This window comes from Barbus barbus (genome assembly GCF_936440315.1).
Source record: "Barbus barbus genome assembly, chromosome: 36".
NCBI lineage: Eukaryota > Metazoa > Chordata > Actinopteri > Cypriniformes > Cyprinidae > Barbus > Barbus barbus.
The window spans coordinates 8,610,978-8,625,561 of record NC_136714.1 but is presented as its reverse complement, the minus strand read 5'-3'; the positions used below and the strand labels follow the sequence as shown (position 1 = coordinate 8,625,561).

The 14,584-nt window shown below is 42.9% G+C and overlaps 1 long non-coding RNA gene across 1 annotated transcript; it reads right to left on the bottom strand.

The window, feature by feature from the left end:
• Nucleotides 1–165: 165 nt before the first annotated feature.
• LOC306855506 lies at nucleotides 166–3,009 on the bottom strand. The gene is made up of 3 exons (XR_013782942.1): nucleotides 2,910–3,009; nucleotides 927–1,021; nucleotides 166–635 (listed from the first exon to the last, which is right to left on the bottom strand). It is a non-coding gene; the product is annotated as an uncharacterized lncRNA (long non-coding RNA).
• Between the last annotated feature and the right edge of the window lie 11,575 nt (nucleotides 3,010–14,584).

Genomic DNA, 14,584 nt, shown 5'->3' with positions numbered 1-14,584 from the left:
AAAAGCATACAAAGGTGTAATGCATTTCCAATTCAATCCTGCTGCTGAGCCAAAGCTACAGGAAAATTAACTGCTACAGGAAACCGGTCCTTCACCTTCTGGAAACATGGGACTATAACAGTTATAAACAGAGGTTTACAAATAAATCACAACTCAATCACCACTCACTTATTTCCATCTTTATTGTTTTTAACTGGCACAAACGTCACTAATAAGCTTTGACTAGTTAAATTTCCTGCCAATACCATTAAAATCAAGGAACATGAATTAAATGGCTTGCATACATCACTTCAATGTTGTGCACCGTAATCTAAAAACTTTCTAAAATCAACACTGGTGGTAAAATACCCCCCCCCACACACACACACACACCTTGCGTGGGTCTGTACCACAACAACAAATGTACAACAATAAAAATTAAAGTGCTTAACCGAATGTGTTTTGTGGTAAAATTGAACCATAAGCAACTATACTAAAACCAGGAAAGACAATGTACAAAAGATTCTCCACAATGGATAATCAGTCCTGAGTGACTGCTACTTGTCCTCCACCTCCACTTCTTTGCGGTGCAAGAAGATGCTCTGAAGCGGTCATTCTTATGAAGTCCTCTGTGGCTGTGTCATCAAATTTCATGACTGCATCCACACAAGCAGAAAAAGACAAATGATTAGAAATATGCAAAGGCAATCTGCAGTCATACACCAAGTCCCCATATTTCTAAGCATAAATATGTTTACTATGCATCCACTACCAATACTGGATTAATACAAAACCACCTCACCAAATGTTAAAATTGCCATGGTAGACAGTTAGCAGTGAATTTTAAATGTCAGCTGGGATGGAAATGTTTTTTCCAATCAAGTCATTATTCACAGACTGGCAGGAGCTAATTATCTTTCCTTGGTCAACATGAAATATGGGCTTACCTTTTATTGCTCTACAAACCTGTGTCTTCTCCAAATATTTCTTGCCCTCTTTCCCCTTCATATTGAATTGCGCCATCAGGGCATTAGTGAAGAGCCTAAAGAAAAATAAATTACATTTATTAATCAATGTAAATTATATATGTAGGAATAACATTACGCATCTCATAAACCCTTTATACTACGTCCCCTCCTTTTATCCCTCTACAACAAATCTCCTTGTCAAGAACAGCTGGTCTATAAGCTCACAATACATTGCGTTGTGAACTTGTAATTGAGTATTTTTAATTGAAAAATGGGTAACACTTTATTTTAAGGTGTCATAATACAGAGTAATTACCTAATTAAGTACTTAGTAGAACCTGTTGTACTTACATGAAACAAAATGTACTTACCATGTAACTACGATATGGAACAGCCTGGACTTACAGTTTGTAATTATGTACATGTAATAGGCAGCTACTGTTACACAGCTACATGTATACTGAAGTACAATCTTGATGCACTTTATTTTAAGTATCTTATGCCTGTGCAATATTCTGTAATTTTAATGTAATTATTAAGGTATTACATGTATTTAAGCTGTGTCCTCGTGGGTTAAATCAAACTAAGGTGCAGCTGGATAAAGTGTACAGTATAGATACACATGAAGTACACTCTTGATACACTTTATTTTAAGTAGCTTATGTCTGTGCACTTACATTTATAATTACGTTGTATAAAGTCTGCAACACATATGTAACAATCTTTTGGTTACAGAAGTAGCTGTGTAACACACTCGATCTGTTACATATGTGTAACAGTAGCTGCCTATTACATCTACATAATTACAAACTGTAAGTACAGGCTGCTCCATAACTTAGTTGCATGGTAAGTACATTTTGTTTCATGTAAATACAACAGCTACTACTAAGTACTTAACTAGGTAATTATTCTGTATTATGGACACCTTAAAATAAAGAGTTACCGAAAAATGCAAAAAAAAAAAAAAAGTGTATGTGTATATATATATATATATATATATATATATATATATATATGTATATATATATATATATGTATATGTATATATATATATATATGTATATATATATATATATATATATATATATATATATGTACCAAGGGGTACACAAGGGTTAAGAAAAAGGCAAATGGCCACATGCAGTCTGGTCCACACCCATAAAAAAATGTTCAGACATTGAAGACCACCCTAACATCACACACACAATCCATACTGTATGTAGAAACATGCCTGTCAAGGACTTTGTGGACACAGTCCTTGGTGTTCTTCCCTCCAATTCTTTCAAAAAAAGAGAGAAACTCACGCAACAAGATGTTAGTAGCTAATGGTCAATAGAGGTGCTCAGCCTTGTGTTTAAAACCAATTTGACTGCTCTGTGCATATTGAATGTTTATATATGAATTAGCCGACGGTATTAGCATTACAGGATAGCAATACAAAGACCTTATGCTGCCTTTCATATGATATAATTATAATGTTTTAAACAGTCAGAAATATTATACTAAAATACACATCCACAAATACTATTGTCCTGCATTTATAAAAATTTTATCATACAATCACATACACAGCATGTTGCTTAAATTCAGTATGTCTGAGGGGAATTCAGTCGCGTTGTGTAACTTACACGCATACACTGTCTCTTCGACTATATTAATCCTCATCTATTTATAACCTTAAGATAATTATAAAACTACATAATGCATGATTATAGTGTGTAACGTTTTATGATGGACACGAATACAGTCGCGTTGTGCTCTGAACTCTCAAAGAAACAGATCAAACTACACGTTATATGATTATATTGTATATCTTGGAAGGGAATACAGTCGTGTTGTTAATCACTGAGAGATGCAATGCTAATTGTAACTTAGCCACAGCAGGTTTAGTTAAGACAACAAAGCTAATTAAAATAGCTAACACTATAAATATATAAAATTAACTAAGCGGACCGAATTTACCTTCAACTGAGTAGAAAACGCTGATTTTGGATTTGATTTGATGGAAGCTGAACAGAGCCGAGCAGCCACTTGCTTCAGCAGCACGAGCCGAATGCTTGTTGTCTCGGCCAATCAGAGTGGCGTTTACTGGTTGGGTCCTGATTACGTGATGCCTATCAAAGGCAAGTTCCACCACTGCAATGTTAGCTTTCGGCTAACTGAAAAGTTAGAATTCTTAATTTTCTAACCTACAGTGTTGTATTTGCCTTGAAAACACAATCGGAGACGATATGACTCAAACCGGTCAAGAGACAATTAAATTAAACAATTAAGTTAGAGGAAAAACAGTAAAATGTAAAACATGTAACGTAAAATAAATAATTAAATAACAAATAATGTTTCATTACAAATAGCCTATATTGATATTCATAAAATAATAATAATAAAATAAATAAATAAATAAAATAAATATTACATTCATTAATAATGTAAATTTCCTGCAATGACAATTCCTAATGTCAATTTCCTTCTTGGACCGATGGACAGATAGACATAATCTGCACGTCCGTCAGACGTCTAGTGGGGAAAAGAAATGTGAAGTATTATAAAAATCTGGAACACATCTGGAACAGCGGGGAGCCATTTTTTGCTGTGGCACCCAGGGTACAAATGGGGGTTAAAGGGATAGTTCACTCAAAATTGAAAATTCTGTAATTAATTACTCACGCTTATGTCATTCCAAACCAGTAAGACCTTTGTTCATCTTCAGAACACAAATTAGGATATTTTTGATGAAATCTGAGAGCTCTCTGACCATCTATAGACAGCAAGAGTACTACCATGGTCAAGAGAAACATAGTAAGGAAATTGTTAAAATAGTCCATTTGACATCAGTGGTTCAACCGTAATTTTACAAAGCTACGAGAATACTTTTTGTGTGCAAAGAAAAAAATTATGACTTTATTCAACAATACTGATACAAGTTTAACTTCTTTCCCAATTCCTTAGAAACAGTTGGGAACTAAACCATGCTGCTTTTGTGTGAACAGCCAACCATCTGAGGAAAAAAAAAAAAAAGGCATCATAAAAACATCCTGAACAACTGCATATTTAATAGATAAAATATAATGCTATTTTAGCTGAAGAACACAAGCATTTCCGGTACAAGTGCCCCTATGATGGATTTTTGAAAATGACCTTTCCTGCAGTGTGTAACACAGCTCTAAGTGAATGAAAACATCCTGCAAAGTTTTAAATCTGAATGTGCACCGTGTATAAAGTTAATGCCTGCGTCCGAATGTGCATACTATGCATCGCAAGGACAGTCTCTCAATTTTTCCACCTCATCCTGGCGCCATTTTTAAAAGTATCATGATGCATGCGTGTGGTGCTGCTGACGTATAACATGCATGCGCTGCACCTGCAGAGGAAAGTACGTGTATATCACGTTGTGATGCGCTCCAAAATGGAACTGGGGTGACGTGGAGTTGAAGAATTGTTGAATAAAGTTGTTATTTTTGAATTCTTTGTGTGATTAATGACAGAATTTTCATTTTCGGGTGAACTACCTCTTAAAGGGTCAGGAAACCTGTTTCAGCATGGTTAGTTCTCACCACAGTTTTGGAAAACACTACAAAAGTGGACGTGGTGTGTTGCAGTGAGGAGGAGGAAAAGGGGAGACTGACAATACACACAGCGTCCGTTTCAGACTGTTTCTTTTTGTTCCCAATTGAGATAAAAACACAAATAAATACACAGTCATTTGCACTTGCACTCTTCATCGAAAATATATGAACACGGTGTTGGACCTTTAATAATTTTTAAGGCGTATTTAAATAAGTCTTTTGATGGGTTGCATCAAGCAGCTGTAAAAACTGATTACACTCACTAAGTGAATGAATTGTGTTTGTGGCAAACTTACAAAGCAAAAACAAACGTTCACCTTCGATCAATAAACGTGTGTCTCTCACTTAATGTATGCGATCTCACAGTCTGAAGCTGGGGTCAACAGATTTGGTCCTGGAGGGCCGGTGTCCTGCAGAGTTGCTCTCCAACCCTACTTAAACACAACTGACGCAGCTAATCAAGGTCTTAGCCAACTAGGTATACTTTAAACTTCCAGGTATGTGTGTTGAGGCAAATTGGAGCTAAACTCCACACCAGCCCTCCAGGATCAAGTTTGGTGACCCTTAGTCTGAAGCGTCTTTAATGGGAACACAACACATGCTGTGGTGAATAATTAAGCAAAGCGTCTTCTGATAGGATAAGAACACGCAGTCTCATGAATAATTATCAGAATCAGAATGAGCTTTATTGGCCAAGTATGTTTAAAAATACGAGGAATTTGTTTTAGTGACAGAAGCTCCACAGTGCAACAGAGAGACAGCAACAGGACAGGACACAGATAATAAATAATAATACAAATATCCAAATAGGCAATGTACAAAACAGCAAAAACGCAATATATAATATAGACAATTGTGTGTGTACAGGTCTGACATGTGCAAATTTGAAATGAAAAAATTAGATAAAAAAAATTATTAATAAAAATGAAATAAAAAGTAAGCAAGTGTGGTAAATAAATAATAGAGTTGTGTGTTCCGTGTTTTATTGTCAAGTGTTCATGAAATGGATTGCCTGAGGGAAGAAACTGTTTCTTTGTCTGGTCGTTCTGGTTCTCAGAGCTCTGTAGCGTCGACCAGACGGTAACAGTTCAAAGAGGGAGTGTTCTGGATGTGAGGGGTCCAGAGTGATTTTACCAGCCCTTTTGCTCACTCTGAATAAGTACAGCTCTTGGAGAGTGGGAGGGTTGTACCAATGATTCGCTCAGCAGATCGGACTACTCTCCGTAGTCTTCTGAGGTCAGATTTGGTAGCTGAGCTGAACCAGACAGGTATTGAAGTACAGAGGACAGATTCAGTGATGGCAGAGTAGAATTGTTTCAGCAGCTCCTGTGGCAGGTTGAACTTCCTCAGCTGGCGGTTTCTCCTGAAGTCCACGATCATCTCCACAGTTTTGAGCGTGTTCAGCTCCAGGTTGTTAAGACTGCACCATACAGCCAGCTCCTTAACCTCCTGTCTGTAAGCAGACTCGTCACCACCCTGAATGAGACCGATCAGTGTGGTGTTGTCTGCAAACTTCAGGAGCTTGACAGAAGGGTCTTTAGATGTGCAGTCTTTGGTGTAGAGGGAGAAAAGCAGTGGGGAGTGAACGCAGCCCTGAGAAGCTCCAGTGCTGGTGGTACGAGTGCTGGATTTGGATTTACCAAGCTTTACTAACTGCTGTCTGTCTGTCAGGAAACTGGTGATCCACTGATAGACGAAGGTGGGGACGGAGAGCTGATACAGTTTATTCTGAAGGGTGTCTGTGATGATGGTGTTAAAAGCGGAGCTGAAGTCCACAAACAGGATCCTCACATAAGTCCCTGGTCTATCCAGATGCTGCAGGATGAAGTGCAGTTCCATATTGACAGCATCATCCACAGACCTCTTTGCTCTGTAGGCAAACTGCAGGGGGTCCAGTAAGGGTCCAGTGATGTCCTTCAGATAACCCAAAACCAGTCTTTCAAATGATTTCATGGCCACAGATGTTAGAGCCACAGGTCTGTAGTCAGTAAATCCAGTAATTTTGGGTTTCTTTGGGACGGGTATGATGCTGGAGTGTTTGAAGCATGAGGGGACTTCACACAGCTCCAGTGATCTGTTGAAGATCTGTGTGAAGATGGGGGTCAGCTGATCAGCACAGGTTTTTAGGCAGGCTGGTGACACACCGTCTGGGCCTGGTGCTTTCCTTCTTTTGTTCTTTCTGAAGACCTTGCACACATCATCTTCACTGATTTGAATTGTGTGTGTGGGGAGGAGAGGGGGCTGCTGTAGGTGTTAATGGTTGTGTGGAGAGGTGTTCAGGGCAGGTGTGTTTTTTTTTTTTTAAACCTACAGTAAAAGTCATTCAAATCGTCTGCCAGTTGTTGATTCTACAGAGCGCTGGGGGATGGTGTCATGTAACTGGTGATATCTTTCATACCTTTCCACACTGAAGCAGGATCACTGGACAAGAATTTGTTCCTTAGCTTGTCAGAATAATTCCACTTTGCCACTCTGATCTCCTTTTCCAGTGTGTATTTGGCCTGTTTATACAAGACTTTATCCCACTTTCTGTAAGCATCTTCTTTGGCCTGACGGAGCTGTCTGAGTTTTGCAGTGAACCGTGGTTTGCCATTGTTGTAGGTTAAATGAGTCCTGATAGGAATGCACATATCCTCACAGAAACTGATATAAGATGTTACTGTCTCTGTGAGCTCGTCCAGATCGTTGGCAGCATTTTTAAAAACAGTCCAATCAGTGAGAGAGAAACAGGCTTGTAAATCCCGCTCTGTTTCATTAGTCCATCTTTTAACAGTTCTTAATTCAGGTTTTGCAGATTTAAGTTCCCTTCCAGGAACGTCGAGCTGCGTCTGGAGACGCTTTGGAAACGCCATCAGCGTAACCGACGCTCTGAATATTGTATACAACCAGTCTAATGGATGGGCGAGGCGTCACGGGCGGGGTGACGTCACGACCAGGAAGTATATAAGCACGTGCGGCGGAGCCGGCGTCAGCTTTTTGTCATTCAGCAAGTGCTCTGTGTGTTGTCAGTCTGATTTTTGTCTTGTGAGTCTTATTTAGTGTTGTCTGTCAAGAAAACTAAAAAGATGCCTAAAGTAAAGGCCAAGACATTGGGCGATCTCGGATCGCGTTTCAGGTTGTGTGTCAGTCCCTGCCCTCGCTACATCACGAGTAGGGACACACACACACAATCTGTGAGTGGTCTGCCTGGGGCATGCGGCATCGGCTCTTGAGAGAGGCTCTCGCGCGGTGCTGGTCCCGTTTTTGCCGAGGCAGAGCGGCGGCTGCACTCGTGGGGCTCGCAGGCTGATCTGGCTGGAATGAGATGGGCCAGTCCCTATCTGCCAGATCTGGTGCCCCGTCTCGCGGTTCGGAAGCGGTCTCTTCCCCCCGAGACGAGGGCTCAACGCTTCGTCTCTCTTCCTCAGAGGAGGTTGATGTGACGAGCCTTCACGAGGTTTCGCTGCCTCTGTCGCCCCAATAATAAAAGAAAACGAAGGGCTCTCTTCGAGAAGGGAGCCTTCACGAGCTCTCCACGGCTCTGGTTTTTGGAACAAGAAGTCGATACTTTGCTCAGGAAGGAAGCCATCGAGTTGGTTCCTCCTCACGACACCCAGACCGGCTTCTACAGCCGGTACTTCATTGTTCCAAAGAAGGATGGGGGGCTGAGGCCCATACTGGATTTGCGTCTACTGAACCGCTCAGTCAGAAAGCTAAAGTTCAAGATGCTCACTGTCAGGCAGGTCGTGTCTCAGATCAGGTCCGAGGACTGGTTTGTCACGATAGACCTCAAAGATGCCTATTTCCATGTCTCCATCCTTCCTTCTCACAGGAAGTTCCTGAAGTTCGCTTTCGGGGGCAAAGCGTACCAATATCGGGTTCTTCCCTTCGGATAGCACTTTCACCCCGCACTTTCACCAAGTGTGTGGATGCGGCACTGGCCCCGTTGCAGCTTCAGGGCATCCGCATACTGAATTATATCGACGATTGGTTGATACTCGCTCAATCAGAGCAGTTTGCGGTTCGGCATCGAGATGTCGTTCTCGCCCACATGAAAGACTTGGGGTTAAGACTAAACGCCAGGAAAAGTGCGCTTTCTCCGGCTCAGAGAACCACTTATCTAGGTGTGGTGTGGGATTCGACTACAATGCGGGCATGGGTGTCACCTGCTCGGATCGAGTCGATCCTCACTACACTCATGAGAGTGCGAGAGGGCCAGTCACTCACTGTCAAGCAGTTGAGGCTGCTTGGGCTCGTGGCAGCTGCGTCCAACGTGTTCCATTCGGCCTGCTGTACATGAGGCCCCTACAGTGGTGGCTCAAGACCAAGGGGGTCTCCCTGAGGGGAAACCCGCTCCGCGCTGTCTGTGTGTCACGCCGCTGTTCGTGCCTTAGACATGTGGAGGGATCCTTGGTTCTGGTCTCAGGGCCCGGTGCTGGGAGCTCCTTGTCGCCGCGTTTCGCTTGCGACGGACGCTTCCCTCACCGGTCGGGGTGCGGTCATGAGTGGCCACCCTGCCCGCGGTCTGTGGAGTGGTCGCCACCCGACGTGGCATATCAACTGGCTAGAGATCCTAGCTGTGTTCCATGCACTCAAGCACTTCCTCCTAGACCTAGGAGATCACCACGTGCTGGTCCGCACCGACAGCACGGCAGTGGTCTTTTGCATCAACCACCAGGGAGGTCTGCAGTCGCGCCCCTTGTATAAGCTGGCACACCAGATCCTTGTGTGGTCCCAGGGCAAGCTCCTATCACTGAGAGCTGTGCACATTCCTGGGCATCTCAACATGGGAGCAGGCATCCTGTCGAGACAGGGGCTGAGGCCCGGGGAATGGATGCTTCACCACGAGGGGTGAAGCAGATTTGGAGAGTTTTTCGGCCAGGCACAGGTGGACCTCTTTTGCGACTCGAGAGTCAGCATAATGTCCCCTCTGGTTCTTTTAGCCCCTCCAGCTCCTCCGGGACTTGATGCTATGGTACAGACCTGGCTGAGGCTTCGTCTATACGTCTCTCCCCCCGATCGCTCTGCTCCCGGGAGTTCTGGCGAGAGTGCGCGGGACGAGGTCAGTCTACCGTTGGTAGCGCCGTTCTGGCCGGGCCGAGTATGGTTCTCGGACCTGATATCTCTCCTCGACGGCACTTAGGGTGAAGTGCCCGTCAGGAGGAACCTCCTCTCACAGGCCGGGGGCACCCTCGCCCGGAGTTATGGAAGCTGTAGGTGTGGCCCCTGAGGGGGCACAACTCATAGCTTCCGGTCTGTCAACCGAGGTTGTCGAGACCGTCCTCCAATCCAGAGCTCCCTCAACAAGGAAACTGTACGCCTTGAAGTGGAAACTCTTCACTTCTTGGTGCGGGGACCGCCAGCTCGACCCAGTCAACTGCCCTGTTGGTACAGTACTGGAGTTCCTGCAGGCCCGATTCTCCACAGGGTTAACCCACTCCACTATTAAGGTCTACGTGGCAGCTATCTCTTTGTACCACGCCCTTATTGGTGACCAGTCAGTGGGTAGACACCCCCTAGTTACACGTTTCCTCCGCGGTGCGCTGAGGCTGAGGCCGCCGGTACGTTCCCGCGTTCCCACGTGGGACCTGGCTGTGGTCTTGGAGGCCCTGTGCAAGGCACCCTTTGAGCCTATTGAGGAGATAACTGAGAGACTCCTCACCATCAAGACCGCTTTTTTGCTGGCTATCACCTCTCTGAGGAGAGTGAGTGACCTTCAGGCCCTGACTACGGCCTCCATTGACTTTGCGCCCGGTCTGGCGAAAGTGTTTCTCTACCCCCGTGTAGGGTATGTACCCAAGGTCCCAGCGGTCGTGCCACAGCCGGTTGTACTTCAGGCCTTCTGTCCTCCTCCCTTCAGGGAGCCCGACCAGGAAAAGCACCATTGTATGTGTTCAGTGTGAGCACTGGCCACGTACATCCACAGGTCATCCCTGTGGAGGAGGTCGGACCAGTTGCTTGTTTGCTATGGTCCGCCTAAGAGGGGTCTTCCTGCGACGAAGCCCACTCTTAGCAGGTGGTTAGTGGATGCCATCACTTTGGCATACGAGGCCTCTGAGCGTCCCCCGCCGTTGGGAGTCAGAGCGCACTCAACACGAGGTGTGGCGGCTTCCAAGGCCTTCTGGGCAGGTGTCCCAGTTCAGGACATCTGCAACGCTGCTGGGTGGTCCACGCCCCTGACATTCGCCAGGTTTTATAGCCTCAGAGAAGCGTTTGGAGTTGGGCAGGCGGTCCGTGCCGTTGGTGTAGTATGTGGAGGTTCTCGGCGTGGGGTGAAAAAGGATGAGATCAATCAGCTTGATGAAATCCTCCACATACCGTTCCAACCTCCGACCAGCCTGCCGCAAACTCCACAGTTTGTCCTCAACCACAGTCATCCTTCTGCGACATGCACATACAAAGACTGAAACATTTCTAGTGTCAAGATGCTGACAATGCACAAATGCGTGGACATCTACTCAAGCCAATCAGATAACAGCATCACTTTGCTAACCAATCATCTCGCTATAACCAATCATGTTTTGCTTTACATTTAGGGCGGTCTTGTCCTGAAATAACTTGATTCATCTGCATTGGCTCAAATAGGAAATATAAGGGCCACAGAAATTTGTACAGTAAAAGATGATTAAAATTTTATTTATTTAGACCATTAGACTATGTATCAGGCCAAGCCACAGTATTATATTTGACATGCCTATGAAAATGCCAGAGAAATAGCACTGCAATCATGGGTATAGGAACAATGCTATACTGGTGGTTATGGAAATGTCATGTTAATCAAGATGGAAAGAAAAATATCAATAAGTAACTGCCTTATAAATAACTGGATTCAACCTCATGATAAACAGTTTGTGTAAAGGGTAAATTGCCATCACACTGTAAGGATTAGCCCTTATTTTAATTTAGCTTTTAGGGAATCTATTCTTAAGATTCGATATTGATATGATATCAATCAAAACGTAGAATTTCTAAGGATTTAACGACTCGTCCAGCGAATCGTTAAATTCAGTATGTCTTTAACAATTTTGTTTATCTTATTCGTGGTCAGCGATAAAACAAACCAAATAGTACTTTATCAAAATTCATGAGCATAGGTAACGCGATCTTTGGCAAATAGTTTAAGACTTGAAAATCACATAGCACTAGACACAAGATTTCTCAATAAATCAAAGTTTATTTGCTACTCTACAACATTACTAAGCTAAAATAACACAAAACAGAATACGTACACACACAAACACACATACACGCTGCAGGCAATGAATTGTTTTGATTTGAAGAGAGTTTAAGGTTCTAATACTCGTTTCCAAGAATGCTATAACTTCAACCTGAGGGAGTCACAAGCAAGGAACTTTACTATCTTTACTCTTAAAGATGAATGCAACCAGTTTCCAGCAGAATTATTTGATTACTTGCTCTGAGTTGTTTCGTTCCTTTCCTGGTTGAGGGAACCCTGGGTGTGGATTGGCTGCTGAAGTCGTCGTTGCGTGATGTCACTGGGGATGCCCTCTTGCAATTGGTTGGTTTCTCTGTAACGTGATGACGGTCTTTGGAAGTCTGTTTAGAGTTCTTTCGGTCTCAGTTGTTAAAGTTTCTTTGGTCAGAACTTTGAAGGCATGTCGTGACGTATTGTGTGGATCCTCGCCAGATGGTGTATGGCCGAGAGCGCTTAACAGATGAGAAGATGAGGAGCCGAAGTTTCAAACAGCGCGCGAGCAAGCAGCAAGCAAAAGCACACCGAAGTTGGGTGTCTGTCTTTATTGGGCTGATTTCAGTCTGTCCCTTTTTCTGTTTGATCCAATCACAAGTGTTTCTGTAGGGCAGAGCCCCGCCCCGCACGGCTCAGTTTTCCGTGTGTAAATCCTTTGCTGAGTTATTTCATAAAATGAAGAACACATCCTGGCAGATTCCTAAAAGTGTTTTAATCATACATTACGATGAGAAAAGTCAACTTTCATCCACACCAAATTATTGCTGACACAACTAGCTTTCATTCAAAATCAAACAACAGGTATTTGGTATACACAAAGTACATACCTTAATTTTATATACTACATGGGTTAATGCATCGATTAACATGCTACCGTCTAAATAATCACACCAAGCATATGAAAGACATAAAATAAGCACACAACCTCAATATATATCGTCTATATATATATATATATATATATATATATATATATATATATATATATATATATATATGTTGCTTTCAGTAGCAGCAACAATTATTATGTCTTTCGGAACACCCATAAAGGTCCGATCTTCTTTGTTCTGCCAATAAGAAGAAAAGGCGTGTTTCTCTGCTGGGGAGAAACGGGAGGTCATGGGAATGTCACTCCGAATGGAGATTTTCTTAGCTCGGACGTCTGTTCTAAAACCATCATCTTTGTTGATACCGTCATTTAATTAAACGATCAGGAGATAGCAGGGAGGGTCTTTGCTGGAGCCTTTCCAGATGCCACATGCTTTGTACTGTTGATTATGCAACTTTTATATATGGTCAGGAACAACATTGAAGGTTCTGTTCTAAATCCATTTCAGATGTTCCCTCAAATTTATCCTGGGTTTTAGATGTCTCCTGAGATAAGGAGATTTAGGGCAGGAAATCGGCCAGTCAGTCAAATGCAGACGCTGGGAGTGGAAGTCTTAACTCCTGCTAAGGAATGTGCTGTCTTGAAATTATTTTGTGTGTGTATCCTGCTCTACAAGGCATTACAACACAACAGCCAGCAGTGTTTCTCCCTCTGTGTCTCTCCCTCTTTGTGTCGCTTGACGCTATGGGTAAACTCCTGTTTACTCTGATACTGATGCTTGATTTGATAATGCAACTCGTCGGCTGCGAGCGGCTTGGGCTCATCTTTGCCCACCACCGGCCTGCGGACTCTAGAATGCAGCGTATCCTTCCAAGCCCTGCAGGATGACTACCGCCCTAGTGAAGAGGGCTTCTGCAGTGTCTGGCCAGCCCAGCTCAGCACTGCATATGATGGCGTTTCTCCAAGTATTTCAGGCCAAACTTCTGCGTGACTTGGACGAGTCTGGCCGAGATCCCAACACTTTCAAGGAGGAGCTTGAAAGCACTACAAAGGTGACAGTGCAGTCTATCGGCAAGGCCATGGTCAACCTGGCGGTGGTTGAACTTGATGGAGATCAGGGATCAGGGATGAATTATCAGGGAGATCAGGGATTAATTATTTCCTTAGTGATGTGGTTAAGTTTCTAAGGCAAGGCAAGGCAAGTTTAATTATATAGCACATTTCATACACATTGGTAATTCAAAGTGCTTTACATAAAAGGATGTGAAATAGTCATTAAAAATAATAATCACAACAATAAAAACAAAGAATTAAAATAATAATAATAATAATAATCACAACAATAAAAAGAAAATTATATACAAATTTATTTAAAAGGAATTTAAAACAGTTAAGAACAGAAAATTATTATACATCGTGCAATCAGTTCGGACATTCAATAAAGGCACAGCTAAACAGAGTTCTGAGTCTGGATTTAAATGTGGCTAACATCTGATCTCTTCTGGAAGTTGGTTCCAACTGTGGGTGGCATAATAGCTAAAAGTGGACTCCCCTTGTTTTGTGTGAACCCTTGGTATTTCTAACTGACTCGATCCTAATGATCTAAGTGGTCTGTTAGGTTTATATTCAGTGAGTATATCTGCAATGTATTTAGGTCCTAGGCCATTGTGTGATTTATAAAGTAGAGTACAAGTAGTAAAAGTACTTTAAATCAATCCTAAATGTAACTGGAAGCCAGTGTAAGGACCTGAGGACTGGTGTGATATGCTCAGATTTTCTGGTTCTAGTCAGAATCCTGGCAGCAGCGTTCTGGATGAGCTGCAGCTGTCTAATGGTCTTCTTTGGAAGGCCGATGAGGAGACCATTACAATAATCCACCCAATAATTCATCAATGCATTGGCAGAGGGAGTCAATGGGGCTATAGTCATTTGGAGATAAGGCTAGGTGAATCTGGGTATCATCAGCATAGCTGTGATAGAACCAAATTGCCTTTCTCATTATTTGACTTAGTGAAAGTGAAAGTGAAAGTGAAGTGACATACAGCCAAGTATG